Raw genomic sequence first — 22,425 nt, forward strand, 5'->3', positions numbered from 1 at the left:
TTGCTTTTTATTACTTATGTCTCATTCACCATGATATTTCTTATGTTACTAACGATTTAATTTTTGTCTTGAATCATAGCATGCACATTTAATTTTCTCATCATTTTGTTTTGTCATTGATTTAGTGTGTATAAATAGGGAATTGATGTAATTTTATTTCTTGCATTTTATTTTGGCATAAATGCCTTAGGGTTGTATTTAGGAATTGATGTAATAATGTAGGTAACACAAGCACCGACACTACCACAATTTATTTACTGCTTTCCGCTCGTTTTTTTTACGACGTTACGTTAGTTTTCACCGTTAGTTTAGAAAAATCATTTTTCTCAAAAAATCAAATTTGCAAAACTTCAAAATCATTTTCTTAATAACTTTTTTCCTTTATTTCTTAATCAAACTTTCAATCAACCTCACTCATTTCTTTTATCTCATGCCTTGAGGTCTCTTTCTCTTCTTAAAACCATTTTCAAAAATCTTAAAATCAACCTAACCCACCAAAGAATTTTTTTAGTGGAACTACGTCGGTTTTGATCCCTTTCCCAAAAGGGTACGTAGGCAGAGGACTTGTCCTTCCAAATCAAATAAAAATAACCAAAAACATACTCCTTCTTCCTCCATTCTTTCACTTAGATTTTTAGGTAATAATTTTTCAAGTAAGCCAAATGAATTTAGCACAAGATAATCTAGGTAAGCGGTTCCTTCGGAGTACCGAAGTCGTTTAGGGTGCTTAACACCTTCCCTATTCGAAACCAACCCCCGAATCCAAAGTCTCGATAAGGGTTTTTACTCATTTTTTCCCTTCCCACGAATAAAAATTGAGAGTTCAAAGATTGACGATTCAAATCAATCAATGGTTTAATATCCGAAAATCGGGGAGCACACTATATAAAAATACATAGAAATGATCAGCCAAGTTTCATAAAATTCCAAAGACGCCTCTATTGGTATTTTTCTCTTGTTTATCATTAAGGCTAATAAAGAAATACGAATAATAATGAAAGGTTCATATAAAAAATGGATTACCTCTTATTACCAACCAGATTTGTACGTGATAATTTCAACTGACCACTTCAGTGAGACAAAAGGACAAGAATATATAATAATATTTTTTGTTTTACAAATGGTTTCTTTTAACAAGTGATATTTTTTTAAATTGAAGTAAGCAGAGTATGATGTCTTTTACATTATAAATACGTCAAACAAACTATTTGATTCTATTATATTCAAAGGAGGAAAAATATGGGTGAAACTTTGAAGTTTGTTTATACTATGTCCATCTTTCTTTCACTATTTCTTGTTGTAACCAGTATTGGTAATTCCCCTATATCATCCTTTTCAAATTCTCTTATTTACCTTATACACAATATTTTATCATCTTTTAATAACATTTTATTATACTTGTTTCACATTACAGTAGGTGAGGAGTGGAACTCGCATAGTTGGAACTCAGAATTCTATTTGAAGAAAAGTTGCAGTTCTGACTTTGATTGTCCAAGGACTATGTGCATAAAACTTTCCCTTGCGAGATGCTTTAATGACTTTTGTCACTGCTATTAATAGTTAAGTTGAAAATATTTTGTTTCTTTTAAAGCCTATAATTTTATTCTTATTTCATTTTTACTCTTATTATTTCTCTCACACTTTCATTTATACTTTTCAGACGTTTTGATTTCAATGATAGGACGAGAAGAAGAACACGTGACAAATTAATTAGTTACAAAACTTGTATTATAAGTTGTCCAACACAATAAAATAATGTAAAATTTATTAAATTGAGATTTATAAAATAAAATATTATAATATATATGAACGTAGTTTAAATATGTTTTTTTCGGTATGCATCGAGTTAAAAAAACAAGTGCATATTACAATCTAAAGCATAAAAACAAGTCAAAAAGTAGGAGAATGCAGGAGAAACGAACTTGTGATAAGTTGGTGGAAGAACTGGACTTGAAAGTGGAGGTTGAAGGACTGAAGTGCACTGGAACTCTTGGAGAAAATCTGAAGTTTCTGGGTTGCTAAAAACACAAAAATGATAAACTGTTCCAAACATACGTTTGAAACTATTTATATTCCCTCACAACCTTTCAGAAAACAGCGAGCACGATCTGGTGCAGTCCTTCACGTACAACCATTCACACATCCAACGTTTCTGATCAAATGCAGTTGATTTCCAAACGTCAGGATCAAACCAACAATTATGATGAAACCTTGGAAACGTAAACCGAGACACCCTCAAGGCACTAGGTACTCAAGTACTATCATAGCATTTACACGTGGCATCAAGGAACCAACGATCATGACCCCTTAGTCTCACCCTCGAGATGTGGGAATTGATTACTGAATGACAAACGACCAACTCTCTGACGGGAGAATCTTTCCAGTTCTACACAGCTTGAACGAGCGTAGATATGTGGAACACATGTTACCAAGATGACACATCACACATTGGCTGACGAACACACATGAAGGGTTAGCGAGCACAAAACGTGTGCACAACGTCGTTAACCCTGATATCGACATAGGCACAAATATGATAGGTCTTGAGGTATGTTCGCACTTTTTTTTTTTTTGAAAACTCGGTATCCGATCCAAGAATCGACTAATCCGAGGGGACCAATCCCACCGCCCACTTGCGGGGGCCCCGTTTAAAGCCAGAGCAAGCTCTGTATGGACTTAGCCCACCGAAATTGGCACCAGAGAGAATCGAACCTGAGACCTCTGGAGGAGCAAACTCCAAGATCTCAAGCAAACCACTAGGCCAACCCCAAATGGGTTGGTATGTTCGCACTTTCCCTCTTCACTCTTGATAAAAACTTATGAGACATCCCCTTGAGAACTATCCAGTTCTGCTACGGGCATGCCATAAGATAGCCACATCAAAGCAAGCATGCTTAAGATCCTGACGGATACATTCTCGTGAACGACACCGTTAACCCTGATATCAACATAATCACCGATGTGATAGGTTATGAGCTATTTCCATATCCCCGCCTATCCGGCCTACTCATAGTAAAACTTACAAGGTATCTCGTGGCGAGCAAACATTGTTCCGTCACTGGCGTGTCGGGCAAGCTTTTACACTAGCATGAGTACATCCCATGTATTATCCACTCCATCAGGATATATGTCAACTCCTCATAAGGCCTGCGCGATCAGTTCCCTCGCTCACTCTTAAGTCATCACTCTTTACCAATAGCCACGACTTGGGGGCTACTATTCTAGACCGGTCAAAGACCTAGGCCCAATAACAAATCAAGCCCAAATGAACAGAGACCAGTTCAAATGAACTTTAACGTCTCTTTCCCACATTCCCGCAAATATCTCACCGGCGGTTACACTTCCCACGATTTCGTAACCGTCAGACACATGTGTGCCATTACAACGACTCTGCATTCACCCACCTCTATATAAAGGGGGCTCCTCGCAGTCCCCAAGGTAGAATCTCTCTCACTTCTAAACCGCCATTTCTGACCTCTACTAACTTGAGCGTCTGATTGTTTGCAGGTACACACACCCTCGCCGTTCTAGTACTCATCTGACGTGTTTCCACCACCTTCAACCTCTGCATTAAAGAAACACCAGCAGTCACCTTCTGATCAGATTCGATCAAATACATTCAAGGGGAAAATATCAAAAAGCAATAGTAATTTTAAACAATTTTAAAATTAGTTATAGAAATAACATACAATTGAGACAAATGTTAATTGATTTTTGTTATACCCTGATTTTGGACCTAAAAATACTCGTTCAAATTTCTTTTTTAACACTGATATTTGTCAATTCTCTGTTATTTTTCTCTAAATCTTTACTTTCTTTTTAAAACATATTTTACTGCCTCTGCCTGTCTTTTCTTGCATTACAAGTCATTTAAGAACTCTCTGAAGCGTCGCATTACTTTTCTTGCATTTTATTTCAAAAAATCATACAAAAGGGTATTTTGGTCATTTCCTGCAGTGGAACCCATTTTAGTCCCTGTGTTTGCCTCTGAGCCTTTTCAATTTGTCTGTACAAATCATTGTTGAGTCTTTGTTTAAAAATCATTTCAAAAATTGCATCTGAGTCAGTTTAGTCCCTAGGGGCATTTTGGTCTTTTCCTGTCAAAATTTCGGCAGAGAGGTATTTTAAAATACCTCATTTTTGTAGCTGGTTCATTTTAGTCCTTTTGTTGATTTTATTTTTGGTTTCACTTTACGTTTTTTTCAAATTACCAATTTTAGTCCAATTTTATTTTTTTTAATTGCATTTTAGTCCACTTTTTCTTATTTGCTGTTTAGCCCTTCAAGTTTCTTATTTTGCAGAAAGGTCCCAAATTCATTTCAAGTCCAAGGCCGAGCCAAAAAGGTCCCAAACAGATGTCACCACTTCATTGGTCCAAGATCACACATGGCAGCCTATAAAAGGTGCATAGTGCCACACAGACCCATTCAATCAGTGCCAACTCACAAACACGTGAGAAGTTGCTCTCTCCATTCAGTTAGATCAAAAATCCAGAAATCATCAAGAACACAGAACAATCACAAACCCTAACCGTTTCGAATTCAACCAAAATCATCAAAAATCAACACAGATTCAACAAATTCATCACAGTTCTCAGTGATTCATTGAAGAATCATCATCATCGAACTGATTTCTCTGCAATTCAAGTGCGGATCCGTCACCGTTTGGCGACAAATCCAAGCACGATCACAGAGGAAACCGTGAGAAGAAGAGGGAAAGAAAACGAAGAAGATTGAACCGGTGAAGAAGAAGATAAAGATCCGAATCTGTTTCGAAGCAAGAAATCTCACCGGAAACGATTCAAGTTCTTCCTCAAAGATCTCCGTTTGAATCTCCAACTAAACCAGAGGTAAAACACGTGAACTTCATCTTTCTTTTTTCGAAAAGCATCAATAAGGACGAATCAATGTAGATCTTCAAAGTTTCTAAGAGTTTCTTTCAGCAAAACTAAAAAAAAACTAAACTAAAAAAAACACTTTCAAAACCGTATCAAGATCTTTAGATCTACATTGAATCAAGTTCTATTTGCGAAAACCAGCGCTAGAATCATGTCTAGGATGAAGAAACGAAGAGTTTGATGTAAGATTCGTGAATTTCTGGTTAGGTTAGAGGTGGCCGGAAAACTGGAGATCTCACCGGAGAAGATGAAGATTCCGGCGGACCTATGAAGGTTCCGGCCAGATCTTCATCTTCCCCGGCCGTTCATCCAGAAGTCCGGCAAGGAAAGGGAAGAGAGAGGCGAGAGCTTCTCTCACTAGGTGAGAGTTAGAGAGAGAAAGAGAATGAAAGAATGAAAAAACCGGTGCACACCTGCTTATATAAGCCAGTGAACCGGACCGGTCCAAGACCGGTCCAATCCCTTTCGTTCCTGGCCGTTGGATCTAGGGTTTCCTTCCCTGGATCAATCCAACGCTCCCTGTGAATCCGATGTTGGGCTTTGGGTTTGGGCTTAAGGTTCCTATTTGTTTTTGCTATTTTCCTGCTATCTGCACCATGTTTTCTTGCTGATTGAACCCCCAGTTTGCTCAATTTTTTCTCTAAAAATTCCTAAAAAATTGTTATATGTTTCTTAATACATTTTAACACTTTTGTGATATTTTTCAGTGGTTTAAAAATGATAAAAATATGTGTGTTATTTCTTCTTGATTAATTTTGTGTTTGATCTAAGTTTGTGTATTTTTGTGGTATATTTTCTCACACAATGTTGACATGTGATGTGGATGATTGGTGTGTAATTTCATGATGAATATGTTGCTGATCATGTGCATATCTTGCTGATTGTGGATGTAGATTTTCATGTCTTTCTTGTTTTGCAAGCAATGTGCGTTTTTATCAAGAAATAAAGTGCAAAATATCTTTGAAAATGTGTCATGATTCTTGGCTTGAATATGTCCTATTTGTTCCCACATTATAGCTCAAAATCAAACCCCTTTAACATTGCTATAATGAGGGGATTATAGGTCATATGCATGTCTAAGTGTCATAACCAATTTTAGGTATATTTTGCCACTTCATTTCATTTCATTACACTTTTTTTTCTCTCTTGCTATTCTATTCAATCTTGTCTCCCTTTCTACTATTTTTATGCCTTATGATACTAACCCTTTTCATCTCACATTTCATTCATCCCATTAGCATCATTTTTTTCATTTCTATATCAATTGGGTTTGTAATAATTTTAGATAGATTAGTTCTTTTTTAATTTCCTTGCAAGACCATAGCATGTATTTAGGACTCAATGTAAAGGACTATGGACACTATAAGGGATGTACACCGACACAAGCACTGACACGCACACACGTTGCATGATTACCGTTTAGATGTATGCTTAGGAAACACGATTTTTAGACAAATGCCAATCTTCAAAAAAATAATAAACCAATTCCATCACTCAAATTTTTTTCAAACAAACCTTGGAGTCAAAACTCCATTGAACTTTTTCTTTTATTTTCTTAAACAAATCCAAATGAATCCTAATTCCTACTTAGACTTTTTTTTAATAAACAATTGAACCAACATTCACTATTTCCTTCTCTTATGCCTTTAAGGCCTCTTTCTTTTCTCCAAAACCATTTTCCAACAAAAAATTAAAATCAACCAAACACACAAAAACATTTTTGAGAATGAACTACATGGAGTTTGATCCCTTAAATGGGTATGTAGGCATGAGGTCAAAACCTCTCCAAGTCCACTAAAATAAAACCTCAAACACTTTCTCCCCCCCATTCTTAACATAAATAAATTTCCTTTTTTCATGAATAGCATTAAAATAAAGTGTAGACATAAACTAAGAAGACGGCTCCTATAGAGTACTATAGTCACCGCGGGTGCCTAACACCTTCCCGTAGTGAAAACGACCCCCGAACTTCGAATCTAAGGGTTTTTTCTCAATTTTGCCCTTCCCAAGAAAAAATAGAGAATATCAAAGATTGAAAGGTTCAAGCCTAATTTATGACTTGACACCCGAAAATCGCGATAACAATTTTTTAACCAGAAAATTTGAACCGTAGATACATTAATATCTACTATTAATATCCAAACTATGTTGACACTCCGATAACACAATAATCATATACAACACCACAAAGTTATTATTAGTAAAAAGAAAAGAGAAAATACAAAATATGGGTTTGCACCCCCTACTCTAACCCCTAAAGCAACACCTCAAAATAAAATAGAATTAAAAATTACAATAGAGAACAAACATCTTGAAGAGACTAAACATCTTGAGGGCAATCACACGAACCCTCTAAACATGTCACGTCTCCGATGATACAAGTAATTTGATCATAGCAATCATAGTCCATATGGCAATGAAAAGATTCTGTAATGCGAAACAAATATAATGGAATGTTACTAAAAAATGATGAAATATTATGTATAAGGTAAATAAGAGAGTTTGAAAAGGATGAGAAAAGGAACTTACTAACGTTTGTTACAACAAGAAAGAGTGAAAGAAAAAGTATCATAACATAAACAAACTTTAAAATAACATCCATATTTTGCCTCATTTGAATGTAATGGAATGAAAAAGCTTGCTTGAGATATTTATAGTAGAAAAAATCATATTGTGATTTGTTCAATTGAAAAAAAGTATAACTTGTTACAAGAAACCCTTCATAAAATTAAAATTATTATTTCCTTAAAAAAGTTATTATTAAATGTGCCTCTGTCCCTAAGTATCACTAAAGTGATTAGTAGAACATTGTCTTAATTCTATGAGTTTTCCTTCCATCTTTTATTTCTCAAAGTGTTAAGACAAAGTGATCCCTTTTCCCGAATACATCTTATCTTTCTTATTAAAGCCAAAGAGGGGTATGTAGATATAGGTACATTTGTTATTAATCCCTTCTTCCCACTGGTAAAATTGTAAAAATTATTTTACCACCCTTTTTGATGGGTTAGGTATGTAGATAAAAAAATTGATATTTGTTTTCATATAGGGAAGGTGTTATCATTGGACCAAAAGAGAATCTAATTGGAATAAAAGACTTCAATTCAAATAACTATCAATGGAAATATAAAAATAATAATAGAACTTGCAAAGTTTTGGCTATAAACATTTTAAAAATGTTTTGTAAAATTGAGTTAGCCCTAGTTGTATTTAAAAAAAAAAAATCCTTTGTTGAATTAATTGGTAGAGATCATGGTTTAATTTAACAAACTTATGGGTTATGTATGTGGCAAAAATAATTTTATATTTGTTTTCATAAAATTCTTGGTTATACGGGAAGGTGTTAACATTGAACCAAAAGAGAATCTAAGCGGAGTCAAAAAACTTTAATACATTTTTTTTTAGTAAAATAAATTTTTTTTTGAACAATTTAGTAAAATAACTTTCTTTTTATCAAATAGTCTAGAGTTCACACAATTTAATTGCGGAGAAGTATAAAAAATAAAAATAAAACTCGTAAAGTATAAACATTTTAAATACCTTGAAATACAATTAGGCCTAACTTATAAAATGTTGATAGCCACAAATTTACAAGTTATATTTGGGCCTTTCTTAGCGATAAATTCTAACTTCTTGTTATTGTGTTTCTTGCGAACAAGCAACAGTTTAAATTTGGAGTTGCGATGACAGAACATCATATAATATTTTTGTTAACCACATCCTATGTCATTGATTGACAGCCTCAACACCTCTTTTGCTTCCAATTTTTTTAGATATAGCTTCAATTTTATCCCTAAGAAATCTGTGACCTGCAAGTAAAGCATCTTGGCTTCAAGATTCAAAACCTCTTTCTTCTTCACACATTCCTATCAATACCTTAAGGTCTATACTCGTTTAAGGATATGTTGTCAATGAGTTCTCGAATCTTGGTGGTTGTTTTGTTCTTCGTAGAATCACCTATAGAAGCATCTAACATCATTCTAGTTTGGGTCTTAAGATCGTTAGTAAAGATAAGGGTTACCTCCAGCTCAGTGAAATTATGCCCAGGGCACCTCCTTTTTTTTTTTTTTTGATAGGTCAAGAGCAAAATGACATAAAAAAGAACAGTGTCCAACTAAGTTGGGACCCTATTCTAATTTGTTGTCAATTGCTCATATATATTATTAAAAGAAAAAAAATTACAGAAAAAACTGGGGGGACATAAAACCTGACCCAGTCAACAACCTTAACGGGCAAAACCAAAAAATAAAAAATAAAAAATCCACAAAGTGGATCCAACCCTAAAGATTTCTAACAATTGAGCTCGGATCTAAAGTTTGGCGAATGAACCGATCGTCAACACGAAATCAGATCACGTACCATCAACTCCCTGCAACAAAGACAACAAGCATTGATGACTCTTTCAAGTCCATACAGTACCACATACAAATGCTTGAAAATGGGGGTGAATTCGACTGCCAACACGGTAATTAACGAATTCACGCGCACCAACTGATTAATTAGCCATTTCTGGCCCACATCAAGCGAACATACAAACACAACCGAGGCACCTTGAGGATGGCATATGAAATCGACCGCCAACACGGTGACGAATATCGCACATCCACAATTTACTTTGACAAACCACACAAATTCACGACCATTTCTAGCCCCACAATCCAAAATCGATCACGAGACCGAATCAGATTTTTAAAAAATGGCAACAACCCAAAGCAGTCCAATCCTTTAACGCAGTAGATGCAAAATTGAATCGTGAAAACCTGCAGAGAACAGAGATACCGAACTTGCAAAGAGACAAACCCAAATCTGCAGCAACCGTCCAAACCGAATAGATGTATGACAGAACCTCAAACCCAGTCACAGCGGCACGATTCAAGTGAACCCAAATCGTCGGCGCTACCGACGGACCAAAATAAACCGCACCTAAAATCTGTACCACCGATGAACCACCGTCGAGAGAACAGGGGAGAGTTGCGATGCGGATGGCATACCCACCACCATCGTCGCATCGCCAGCCACAACCATCTACATCTGGACGGAACAAGAAGGGAGGGCGACGTGATTGGGCTTTAGAGAGATGAGCTGGATACGGCGTCGAGAGAACAGAGAGGAAGGAGAGCGTTTGTGTTCCAAGGCACCTCTTAAGCAGCAACTTATATCTTTCTCATGCATCATAGAGGTTCTCACCGTCTTCTTGTTGAAAACTGGAGGTTTCTAGCCTTTTTACTATGTACTTTAAGGTTGGGAAAAAGCGGCTAAGAAAACAGGGTTTAATGGTGTTGCAAGCTTCTAGCAAATCAGTTAGATGAATATTACACTCCTCTTCTTCCTTACCTGAGTACTGGTTATCTTTCAGAGCAGTGAGAACTAAGTTCTTGATGTTAAAGAAAACAGGGTTTGCCGGTTGGAACCCTTGAGCCACCTCATCAAGGTTGTTTAATCTTTCGTAGTCTCCTAGTGTGACGCGTTCCATGACTTCCTCCTCTTCGTCAGATGATAAATCACTCAAATTCGGTAATGGAACAATTTTTGCTTCTCTCGCTTCCAGGAGGCGTTTCTAGAGTGCTCTTTAATGTTTGTCTACATCGGAGTCAAATAGCAAGGTGTATGTATCTTCCCCACACATATAATAACTCGCATGGGTTTTTTGAACAAGAGCTTGTGGTAGAGAATTAGACTAAACAACACAAAAGACACAGTGCATTAATGTTGATATTTTGAAAATAACCATGAATTTCTAAAATTTTATCATATCGACTTTCTCATATATGTATATAAAATTTTTGTTTATCCTCTAAAAAAAAAATTGTTTATGCAAATATAAGTACATAATATCGGCAACAGGTGTGGTGCAAACATTGAATAGTGTTTTGCATATAAAATAAAAATTTATTTAATAGAAACACTAAATTAATTTTGATTTTGAAAGTAGTCATAAGTTTTTAAAATTTTATCATATATCTACATAAAAATTTGTTTCGCATATATAAGTTAATAAAATCCATAACTACTGTGACTTAACTATTTAACAAATTTTTAAAACATATAAGAAAAAATATTGGGTTAATGGTGCTTTACCCCCCTGTAATATAGGTCATTTTGGTTTCCCCCCTGTAATTTTATTTTTTTGGAATACCCCCCTAAAGTCGTTTTTTTATGATCTATTAAGGGGGTATTCCAAAAAAAAAATACAAATTTACAGGGGGTAAATCAAAAAAAATATTTTACAGGAGGGAAAACCAAAAATGACCTATATTACAAGGGGGTAAAGCACCATTAACCCAAAAATATTTAATAAAAATACTACATTAATACTCATAATTTTCATTTGATATCCATAAACATTCTACAATATTAACAATTTAATTATTTTATATATAATTATCGCAGCGTAGCATGACCCGTGTGAAAAGCACGGGTCTTTTACTAGTTAAAAATGTAAAAAGCATCGTATTTTGCTTTCTTCGATTAAAAAAATTTCACATGTCATACAAGAAACCGGTCATAAAACTAAAATTATCATTAAACGTGTTTGTCCCTTTATGCCACAAAAGCGATGTGTTGAACTTAATGATTTCATACACAAATGATGTTTAGAGAAAGGATTAAGTCTTTCATACACAAAAGCGATGTGTTGAACTTAATGATTTCATACACAAATGACTGAAGAATAAAATAGGTTTTGAAATATGTTTAAAGAAAGGATTAAGTCTTTCGATTTATCTGTCCATCACTCATTAGTAATCTGCATTTAAAACATATGATTTCTATTCAGTTTACGACAATTAACAAAATAGCTCAGGTCAATCCCTTGACTCAGAGCCATCTCTTCTAATTATAATTCCCTAATTCCTTAGGTGAACCTATAATCATCAAAGGTTTTAAGTCCGTTAATTTTAGAATCACAACCTAACAACTTTCCATCCCTAGATTGTCTGTTAAATTGAACAGCATAAATATGTCTGAGATATAAGCTGGTGTCATTAGTCATGTAATCTCTAAGATCAATTTTATTGGGTCGAATCATAAAAGCATTACGCATAATTTATACTGAATAAACTGAAATAACATTCATGATAATTCAGAGTTACATATTACATACATAGTTTTAAAAACCGGACCAGTCATCGACTCGGTAAGGGCGTCGGGTCACTGAGTCAATGGTCGAACCACTGGATCATTGGTTGAACCGCATGACTAACTCGGTTTGAACCAAATAACTCGGTTGTCTGACTCGGTCATATAATTTTCTTGTATAAGTATTAAACCGAATTGAATCAGATGTTTCGGTCTCAAAATAAATTACATTATTTAAAAACAATATCATACTCAATTTAATTTTTATTTTATAAGCCATACAATACCAACCTCTCAATAAAAAAAGAAGTCATAAAATATCAAGATTAAACAAATTATCATAATAAAAATTAATGGTATTCTTAATAAAACAGTTTTTGTTGGTATTTGTAAAAAGAAAACATAATTGTTAATAGTTGTAAAAGAAAAGAAAAAAAACATTGCTTTGTTATTTTTGTTGATACGGGAGTATATTGAGCAATTATATCCATGAAACATTAAAAATGGGCCTATGCTTCTTCCCAAACACACCAGCCACCTCACATAAGAACAATGCTGTTTATTTTTTTCTTTCTTTGAGTTCTCTGCTTCTTCTTTGCAGCTTAATCGAATCATATTCCCATTCCATTTACAGTTTATAATCGAACCATATTCCTTTCTTCTCTTCTATTTCTTGTTTTCTGTTTTTTTTTTTTTATATTTTAAAATCTGAGTGTTGAACCGGTCCGGTTTTGTAAACCGGCCGATTCACCGGTTTTTACCGGTTTCCGCCGAGCCACGCCGGTTTACACCGGTTTGATTGCATGGCCGATCCAATAAATAGATCGAACCGGACACCCCACCGGTTCATGGTCCGATCGGTTCAACCGGCCGGTCCGAGCCGGTTTTAAAAACTATGATTACATATCATGAGCTAGAAGAGAATCATCTATGACCTAATCAATGGAAATTAACCACTCATGATAAAAGAATTTAAACAACAAGGTTAAAAGAAATTACAAAGAGAGATGTTTTACTCATCAAATTTCTTCAATCTGTGATGCTACTGTTCTACATGCGTGCGTGCGTTTTTGCTCCTGACTTTCCTTCCATTCCGTGCTCCCTGTCCAAAAACGTGAATCAAAGACCTAGCTCTCTTGTGGGCAATCGTGAATGTACAGAACGTGAATACCAGGCTGTTATGTAGCGCCCCTCCTTTTTATATGGCTCTGGCACTTATATTTTTCTTCACATGTTAATCCCTTGTTAATTCTCTCGGGTCCACAAATTATACATAGCCCAATACACCAAATAATCTTGCTGCTATTTTTCTACTCATAAATCCTTTTTCTTATTAGGTTAGACAAGTGCAACGTTAATTTCTTCTCATTTTCTTAAGCCTTAAAAGCATCTTACATTAGTTGACTAATAATAATAAGAAAATACTATTTGACTCAATAAATAAGAAATGATGCTTTATTTAAAATGGCTCCTAATTAAATACTAAACTAGTAAAAATTGACTAAAAATTCAACTAAAATTGACTCTAAAAGTAGTGTATGACTGACTGTCATCAATTAATATATATCAAAATTTTCGAAAAAATTCCCAAAATTTTATTTTATTCAAAAATATAATCTAAATGAATAATATGATATAATGGATATTGATTGATACCGGTATACAAGTCATGTTATATTGTTGAATAACATGCACTTAATTCTATTATTCATGATCTAATGCTATGTTTTTTTAATTATGAAAATATTTTCCAATATTTTTATTTTTTGTATCTATACTATATATAAAGAAAACTACCCCTTTTAGCACTTCGGGGTTAGATTTTTCTTTTCAAAAATACCCTTAATTTTCAATACAAATAACACATGTAACAAATAGATAAGAATAAGTTTAAATATTAAAACAAATGTAACAAACAAGATATGAATATATGTATATCTGTTTTTTTTCCTTTATCATTTAAATAGTATAACAAACTAGATGAATATATTTATACTTACTTTTTCATTATTCCAATTATAATTTTAAACAACTTTTTCTAAAATAAAGATTGTTGTTTGTGTCATTAAAAAAACAACAAACATTTATACTTTTACTTTTAATCAAAACCAAAATTTCATAAAAAAAAATAACGTTCATAATTTGATTAATCTATTACCAGTTTAGTATTGAACCTACAGTGTCACATACAAATGAGTGTTCTAGTTCTTGCTAAAGAATTATTTTATTATTTGATGATTAGATTGGAGAATATAATTATTCCAAATATAAATTTTCTAAGTGGAATGTTATTGTATTTTTTGCCAGTACAAAGAATACAAATAATATATACGATTAAATTAAGCATATTTGTTTTTGAAATTAATTAATTAATAAACGTAATGTTGTGCGTATGGACATGTTATATATATATATATATATATATATATATATATATATATATATATATATATATATATATATATATATATATATATATGAGATATATGGTTTTGCTAGAAGACATTTTTAGACATCTTTTTTGAAGGTGTTTTTTAGCAAATTATTCTATGAACATTTGTTAAAAGACATCAACTAATTTTTATGAAGGTGTCTTTTAACAAAGTTATAACTAAAAAGTGGAAATTACACCTTGAAGTGTGAGTTGCTAAAATACACCTTTTATATATATATATATATATATATAAAAGTGCTATATATATATATATATATATATATAATTATATAAACTTTATTAAACATATACAACTCAATTACAAAAACAGTCGGCTCTCGATTTTTAGTGAGAGAAACTCCAACTTCTCTCTATACTTTCTTTCCCATTCGTTCATCAAGGAGGGGTGGTTTTAGGTCATTTTTTGACCTAGAATCACCGCTCTACATCTTTTTTCTCTTTTCTTTCAATCTAAATAAGTGGTTTTCACATAAATCAAGTTTCTTCTTTTGTGTTTTTTTTTTGTTTAGATTTCGTCGTCTAAGTGCGGCGTTGTGTTGTTCGTCGTCTTGTGCGGCGTTTGATTTCGCGTCTTGTCGTGATGTTCGTTTTGTTCCTATTGAAAGATCGGCATCAGTCAATTACAAATTCAACAAATGATTTGGGCGTCAACGTTGCAGATCCGGAAGCATGTGAATTTCGGTGACTTAGGTTTTATCATATTTTTTGTAGGCATTTTGCCGTTTTATGCTATTAACTTGGATGTTGTGAGTTCGTTTGCAGATTCACCCTTTACGTTTTTAGCAATGTTTGTATCTGATGTACTCTATCGATTTGAATGAATGAATATCGTTTTGTTTTTGTCAATATATATATATATATATATATATATATATATATATATATAATTATGTGAAAGTATATTGGTCAATGGTCATCTTAATATAAAAATGATTTTTCAAATAAATTAGCATTATCATATGTTAATTGCTTTTTAAAAGGATTGACCATATGAAATTAAAAGGTCACTAAGAAGAGTCAACACCTTCTATTTGACAGTAATGTATGACTTATAAATAGACCTTAGCTAATTTGATCAAGAAACACAACACAACAAAATACAAAACACAAATATGCTCTAGTTTTCTTCTTCTACTACTCAGAAGTTGAGAGTAATAATTGTTATCGGTGTGGATACACGTAGAGTCTTCACAACTTTGTGAAGAATTTTTCAGACATCAAAAATTAATACAAAGATACATTTTTAATATCTAAACATAACATTTATAATTTAAACGTAAAATAGATCTAAATTTTACTCTGTTGCATGTGTACACTAGTTGTACTTTTTGCACATCCTACAAAACTGAGGGCAATAACACGAACCCTCAAAACATCTCACCCTTCCGAAGATACAACTCAACTCGCCCTCAACTGTTCTTTGCAATTATAGTCAGAATCGCAATCAGCGGATTCTGTAATGTGAAACAAATATAATAGAATGTTACTAATAGATTATAAAAGGTAAATAAGAGAGCTTGAAAAGGATGAGAAAAGGGACTTACCCACGTTCGTTACAACAAGAAATAGTGAAAGAAAAAGTATCACAGCGTAAACAAACTTCAAAATTCCATCCATATTTTACATCCTTTGAATGTAATGGAATCAAAAAGCTTGTTTAAGATATTTATAAGGTAGAAAAAATCATATTGTGATTTGTTCAATAGAAAAAAAGTATAACTTGTTACAAGAAACCCTTCATAAAATTAAAATTATTATTTCCCTAAAAAAGTTATTATTAAATGTGCCTGTGTCCCTAAGTATCACTAAAGTGATTAGTAGAACAAAGTAACAGTATTGTACCAAAAAAAAAAAAACATAGTAACGGTCTCCCATACAAATCTTATTGGCAATAACAGACAATCCATTATTTTTTTATCATCCTTTCATTTTTATTTGTATTTATTTTTTAGCCTTCAATATTGAAACGGTAAAAACACCGAATAACGATAGTAATTTTAAAAAATTTGAGGTAACCATATATTTATCATTATTAAATGTATCCTAAAATCAATTTTGATTTCCATAAAATGTATTTTATTTTGTGTAAATTGATTTTTCTACTAGAAAAATTGGAGTGTAAAATCATCAATATGCATTACTATCATACCAACTATGTTGGCACTTCAATAATACAATAATCATGTGCAACACCCAAAAATAATTATTAAAAAGAAAATATAAAATACAAAACATGGGGTACATAAAATAAACTTATGAAAGAAAAAAAATTAGAAAGAAGATTTCTGTTTCTATAAAAATGTCAAAAATAAATGGGGGGATAAATCTCACTAGAAAAATTCCTGAGTTTCAAGTAGTTTAGCCATCTAGTTTTTATCTTTCAAGGGATGAGGGTGCTATTTTACGAAGCAGCAGCCACCAAAGATGAATCATGTTCTAAGAAAAGAAATTTTGATGGCAAAAAAAGAACTCGTGGACTCGGCAGAGAGATTTAGTTGAAAGTGAATGGCTTTTGTTTGGGGTGCTAGAACAAGTCATGTTCGACTGATTTTGCCTTCTTCAATTACCTTCCACACCTTCGACTGATTTTTCCTTCACTTTCCAAAACTTACGAACATGTGCTAATTAAATTTGGGGAAATTAAAATCATGCGGTAGTTAATAGTTATAAGGGAATTATAAGAAAAACATTAGTTAAATTTGGAGAAACAGATGAATTGATGGTGTGTTAATGGCAGCAGATGAAAAAATAAATGAAGATGAAAAATGGGGTTAAAACTGACGTGAGTTAACTCACGTGAGGTATAACACAAGCGATAGTTAATTCATGCTGCGTGTGTTAACTTACGTTGGCACTCACACTAGCGTGAGTTAACATGTATAGGGGTGTTTTTGTCATTTTATTTGGGAGCAAGCAGTTTCAGTTGGGTAAAGAGCAGTTCTCTCTTAGAAATTTGTTCTAAGATTTTATCTAAATTTCTTATTAAAGCCCAAGAGGGATATGTTGCTATAGGTACATTTGTTATTAATCCCTTCTACCCCCCACGGGTAAAATATTAAAAAATATATTTTACTTACTCTTTGATGGGTTAGGTCTGTAGCTAAAAAAAATTGATATGTGTTTTCATATAATTCGTGGTTATGGGAAGGTGTTATCATTGGACCAAAAGAGATTCTAATTGGAATAAAAGACTTCAACGCACATAACTAATAACTTTTTCCCATTCATAAATATCAATGGAAATATATATAAAAAATAGAACTTGCAAAGTTTTGGCTATAAACATTTTATAAATGTTTTGTAAAATTGAGTTACGGTTGGTTGTATTTGAAGAGGTAGCACTTAGGTGACATAATATTTAATAATATTGGTGATATTGGTCAATCTCAGCGTCACAATTCTTGTAAAACAGAGAGAGAGAGAGAGAGAGAGAGAGAGAGAGAGAGGAAAAACCACTTGTGACATTGTGGTTGACCAATATCATAAATTATATATCACACAATTGCTATATGTATTTGAAGGTACTAGAAATACAAGAAAGAGAGTTTTATTTGTCTTGACGGCTTAAAAAAAAACTTTGTTAAATTAATTGGTAGAGATCATGTTTTAATATAACAAACTTATGGGTTAGGTATGTAGCTAAAAGATTGATACAGTATTTTTTTTCTGTATAATAATTCTTGGTTACATGGGAAGGTGTTATCATTTGACCAAAAGAGAATCTAAGCGGAATCAGAAGACTTCAATACACATAACTAATAACTTTTGCCCTTTCATAAATATCAATGGAAATATTTGAAAAAAAAATAGAACATATAAAGTTTTGGCTATAAACATTTTACATACCTTGAAATACAATTAGACCCTAACTTATAAAATATTGATAACCACAAATTTATAAGTTATATTTGTTTTTATTTAATATTTTCATTGACATTTATGAAAGGGAGAAACTTATTAGTTATGTATATTGAAGTTTCTTTATTCCACTTAAATTCTCGTTTGGTGCAGTGATACCCATAACAAAAAAAATTAAAATTAAAATTAAAAAGTGTACGTAACATAAATGCCTCTTTTAGTATGGAAAGTATTTCTTGAATACAAGAGTGAGTAATAAATAGTAGCTAACACCAGCTAAAATTTGGTCGGGATGCACTTTGATTCAAATATATATATATTTTTTTTTGTGATGATCGTGATTTGAACTCAGACCTTACATATTTATTCATTATTCCTATCAACTGAGGTAAATTTACGAGAATTTTTACGATACATTTATTATGTATGGGGATATATGGTTGCATCAACCGTAAATTATTTCTGTTTGGTCAACTGTAAATTATTTCTAAAACTAGTTTTGAACATGTTTAAAATTACTTTTTCTCTTTCGGTATTTTCCACCTCACTTTAGTAACATAAAGGGACAAACACAATTGATAATAGTTCTAATTTTATGAACCGTAACAATGATACTTTTTTTTTTTAATTTAATAAAGCACAATGTGATGTGATGTATCGCCGTGAGCTTAACTCAATTGGTAGGGATATTGTATTTTATATGCAGAGGTCGGAGTTCGAACTCTGAACACTACACTTCTCCGCAATTAAATTGTGTGAGCTCTCCACTAAGTTACTTGAAAAAAAGAAAAGAAAAAAACACAATGGGATGTTTTCTACATTATAAATATCTCAATCAAACTTTTTGATTTTATTACATTCAAGGGAGGCAAAATATGGCTAGAATTTTGAAGAATGTTTATACTATCATCCATTTTCTTATCATCAATTTTCTTTTACTATTTCATGTTCTCAACGTCAGACGTCGTAAGTCCCTTATCTCACCATTTCCAAAATTTCTTATTTACCTTAGTCCTTAAACATAATATTTCATCATCATCTTTTAGTAACATTCCATTATAATTGTTTAACATTACAGAGACAGAGCCGCCTGGGCCTCTTATTCCTTGCGAATTTGACTATGACTGCCCATTAATTGATTGTATTCGTACTTCCGATTCGAGATGTATTAATGGTAATTGTCATTGTCGCGAGTAGTTAAGCTGAAAATTAGGCAATTATTGCTTGTATTTGTTCCTTCCGTGGATTTTGGTTTAGTTCCTCAAGATGTTTGTTCTCTATTTCAACTCTTAATGATATTTCTCTATATGGGGTGTGAAGGTTAGGAGTGTCAAACCATATTTTGTATTTTATCTTTCTTATTAGATGTTTTAATGATGTATTTTATGTTTCTTATTAGATGTTTTAATTATGACAAATTTACTTGAACAAAGATCATGTTGATTTTGATATGTTTTGTTTTCTAACAATTTTATTTGAGAGTTCTTAAGAACATGATATTGCAAATTCACAAATCAAATATATTCAAAAGAAACGTACGTGAATTTGAAAATTAAAATGTGTTAAGAAGGGCCTTAGATTGATGGAAAAAGAACTTACACATCATATTAAACACGCGATTGACCAAAGAAATAAAAGATTAGATACAATCTCATGTCAATCAAAGAATGATCAAAATTCACTAATCTCATAAAACAAGACGACTCTATTTATAGCAAATGATTACTCAGGGTTTAAGAGTAGAAAACTGAGTTTTTTGCATCGATCCAGCTTGAAAAACAAGCTGCATGCAATTTCTGCTTGCATCCAGGCGCAAATGGCACCTACAGGGGCTCAAATAGCGCCCGAGGTAGTAGCAACACCGCCTTGTGTGCAAATGACGCATGGCCAGGCGCAAATGGCGCATGAGGCAGCCCTTGAGGCGTGAAATCTTGTGTTTTCTCCTGTTTTCGATCATTTTTCCATCTGAAAACTTCTAGGAACTTTAAATGAATTTTCTTCATTTTGTATTGTCTACAAAAACCTTCTAAGAACCATTGACTTCAATCTCCATATCTTTGATCCTTCACGTGATGTCTTGATTTGTCGATTTACATGATTTCTCACTACAAAACACTCAAAACACATGGAGTTTCATAATTTAGGATAAAAGTGAATTACAATGACGAGTGAAAACAATATGATACGTTCCTCAAACCATTGACAACTCCTCTAACTTTTATCTTATTTGTCTTCAAATACAAAGAAAAGTACTAAAAACATAACAAAAAATATCATACAATGCTCGGTCTCCAAGGTATTAGAAGATGGATCATGAAGTGAAGGTGCCCAAAGCCAAGACTGCAATGGCCAAATGGATAAGGTGATGATGTTTGGAAAAATGTCGGAGAAGATTACAACACATGTAATGGGGCATTACGGTTGTAATCCCTCGTATTCCAATTTTGGTCCATTTTTATTTCGTAATTTGGATGGCCATATGACTTTATGAGTGTATTATAGCCTCTAGATCTATATATAAAAAAAAGGCATAAAATAGCTCTGGTTCAATACCACTCTTTACTTGTAAACATTGAAAGCTCCTTAGTTTTATTGAATTCTTGTAATCGCCACTTGGCAACTTCAATTTAATTCAGGTTTATCTTATTTTCTTTATATTCTTATAGAGAAATGCTAATAACAAACTCTCTAACACACTCCATTTAATACACTCTCTCCAATTGGGCCACCTCATCGTCATTTTAAAACAGTGGAATTGGCAACCTGCTCTGCCGGTTCATAAAAGTAAAATAGAATGCTTCCTTTATTTATTATTTAATAATTAATAAAATAAAATAAAAATAGTTATTGTACAGGAAAAAAAACTAATTCATCATCGTTATCAAGAAAATAACACCATGTTGTGAAGGGTTCTTCTTTCACTTTTTTCCTCCCCCTTATTCTGTAACAATACGATACAAAACAAAAGTGTCCTTTCTCTTTTAGCATTGTTTTTCTTTCCAAGGAGTGAGCTTTGTTTTTTCCAGGATACATTCTTGAAATTTTTCCAGGAGCAATTTTACCCTTTCACATCTGGGCAACAATACCACTGATAAGAATGAAGAATTGAAGGATCTGAAGATTGTTTGAATTTGAAACGATGGGGTTTTGTTCATCATCATAGATTTGAAAATTCATCAGATATTGCAATCATGTTACACTCATGGCGGTGGAAAATAAAAGCCAGGTTGTGGATAGGGAATGCCAATTGAGGTTAGTGGTGACAGATAATAACCGTAAAATAAAATAGAAACAAAAAATGGAACTTGTTTAGCGGGTTAACATGTTAAGGAATAGAAAAGACATATGACATGGGCCAATAAACAAGAGTGTGTTTAAGGGAGTGTGTTAGAGTGTTTGTCAATAGAATTCCTCATTCTTATATTGCTTATTCTTGTTTACTATGATCGTGAATGATTTTTTTTTTTAAAACGACTAATTTATTAAGCAAAGTTGTCGCAAGATGCAAACAAACTCGCAAACAAGATTACAAAAGACACCAAACTGCACGGAAACTACAAGAGGAGAAACTACCCCAAGGAAAACCAAACAGCTGAAAAAGCCTAGCCTAACCGCTGCCCTCACAGCCAAACACAGAGGCCAAACAGCAAAACAGAAGCAGAAAAATAAACCAGTACAGCAGGTAGGAAAACAGAAAACCATAAAAAACCTAACTGCCCCCATACAAAACCTCCATAACCCAATTGTTGCACCCAATCCACTGCCCCGAACTCAATACTATCTTATCAGACACATATTTGGGTTCCAACACCACTCGTAGTAGAGGCACGACAGAATCTTCAACCGAGTTAGACACCACCTCCAAGACAAGACTTTAATTTCTTCTACTAGTTCCATCACCTCTTTCTCCTTGTCGTTAAAAATCTTATCATTCCTCATCTTCCAAATAACCCAAATTGCGGCATGCCAAATGAGTCTAAAACCCTTAATCAATTTCTTATTAGAGGCACCCGCATTCCAACACAACCAATGATTAAAAACATTTTGAGGCATCAAAAACATATTATCAACCCACTTAAGGAGTTCTAACCAAATCCCTCTAGCCACCATACAATGCGCGAAGAGGTGAATGGATGTTTCC

The 22,425-nt window shown here is 33.0% G+C and overlaps 4 long non-coding RNA genes across 4 annotated transcripts; 2 read left to right on the forward strand and 2 right to left on the reverse strand.

Moving 5' to 3' along the window:
• The first annotated feature begins 1,167 nt into the window (after window positions 1-1,167).
• LOC25493080 (uncharacterized) lies at window positions 1,168-1,823 on the forward strand. The gene is made up of 3 exons (XR_003010907.2): window positions 1,168-1,312; window positions 1,415-1,559; window positions 1,661-1,823. It is a non-coding gene; the product is annotated as an uncharacterized lncRNA (long non-coding RNA).
• A 5,159-nt stretch (window positions 1,824-6,982) lies between these two features.
• LOC25493082 (uncharacterized) lies at window positions 6,983-7,583 on the reverse strand. The gene is made up of 2 exons (XR_003010837.2): window positions 7,427-7,583; window positions 6,983-7,324 (listed from the first exon to the last, which is right to left on the reverse strand). It is a non-coding gene; the product is annotated as an uncharacterized lncRNA (long non-coding RNA).
• A 7,941-nt stretch (window positions 7,584-15,524) lies between these two features.
• Window positions 15,525-16,111, reverse strand: LOC25493084 (uncharacterized). Its single transcript, XR_003010914.2, has 2 exons — window positions 15,971-16,111; window positions 15,525-15,880 (listed from the first exon to the last, which is right to left on the reverse strand). It is a non-coding gene; the product is annotated as an uncharacterized lncRNA (long non-coding RNA).
• Window positions 16,112-19,141: 3,030 nt separating this feature from the next.
• LOC25493085 (uncharacterized) lies at window positions 19,142-19,733 on the forward strand. Its single transcript, XR_003011715.2, has 2 exons — window positions 19,142-19,250; window positions 19,363-19,733. It is a non-coding gene; the product is annotated as an uncharacterized lncRNA (long non-coding RNA).
• The last annotated feature ends 2,692 nt before the right edge of the window (window positions 19,734-22,425 follow it).

This window comes from Medicago truncatula, chromosome 4 (assembly GCF_003473485.1).
Source record: "Medicago truncatula cultivar Jemalong A17 chromosome 4, MtrunA17r5.0-ANR, whole genome shotgun sequence".
In the NCBI taxonomy this organism is placed as follows: domain Eukaryota; kingdom Viridiplantae; phylum Streptophyta; class Magnoliopsida; order Fabales; family Fabaceae; genus Medicago; species Medicago truncatula.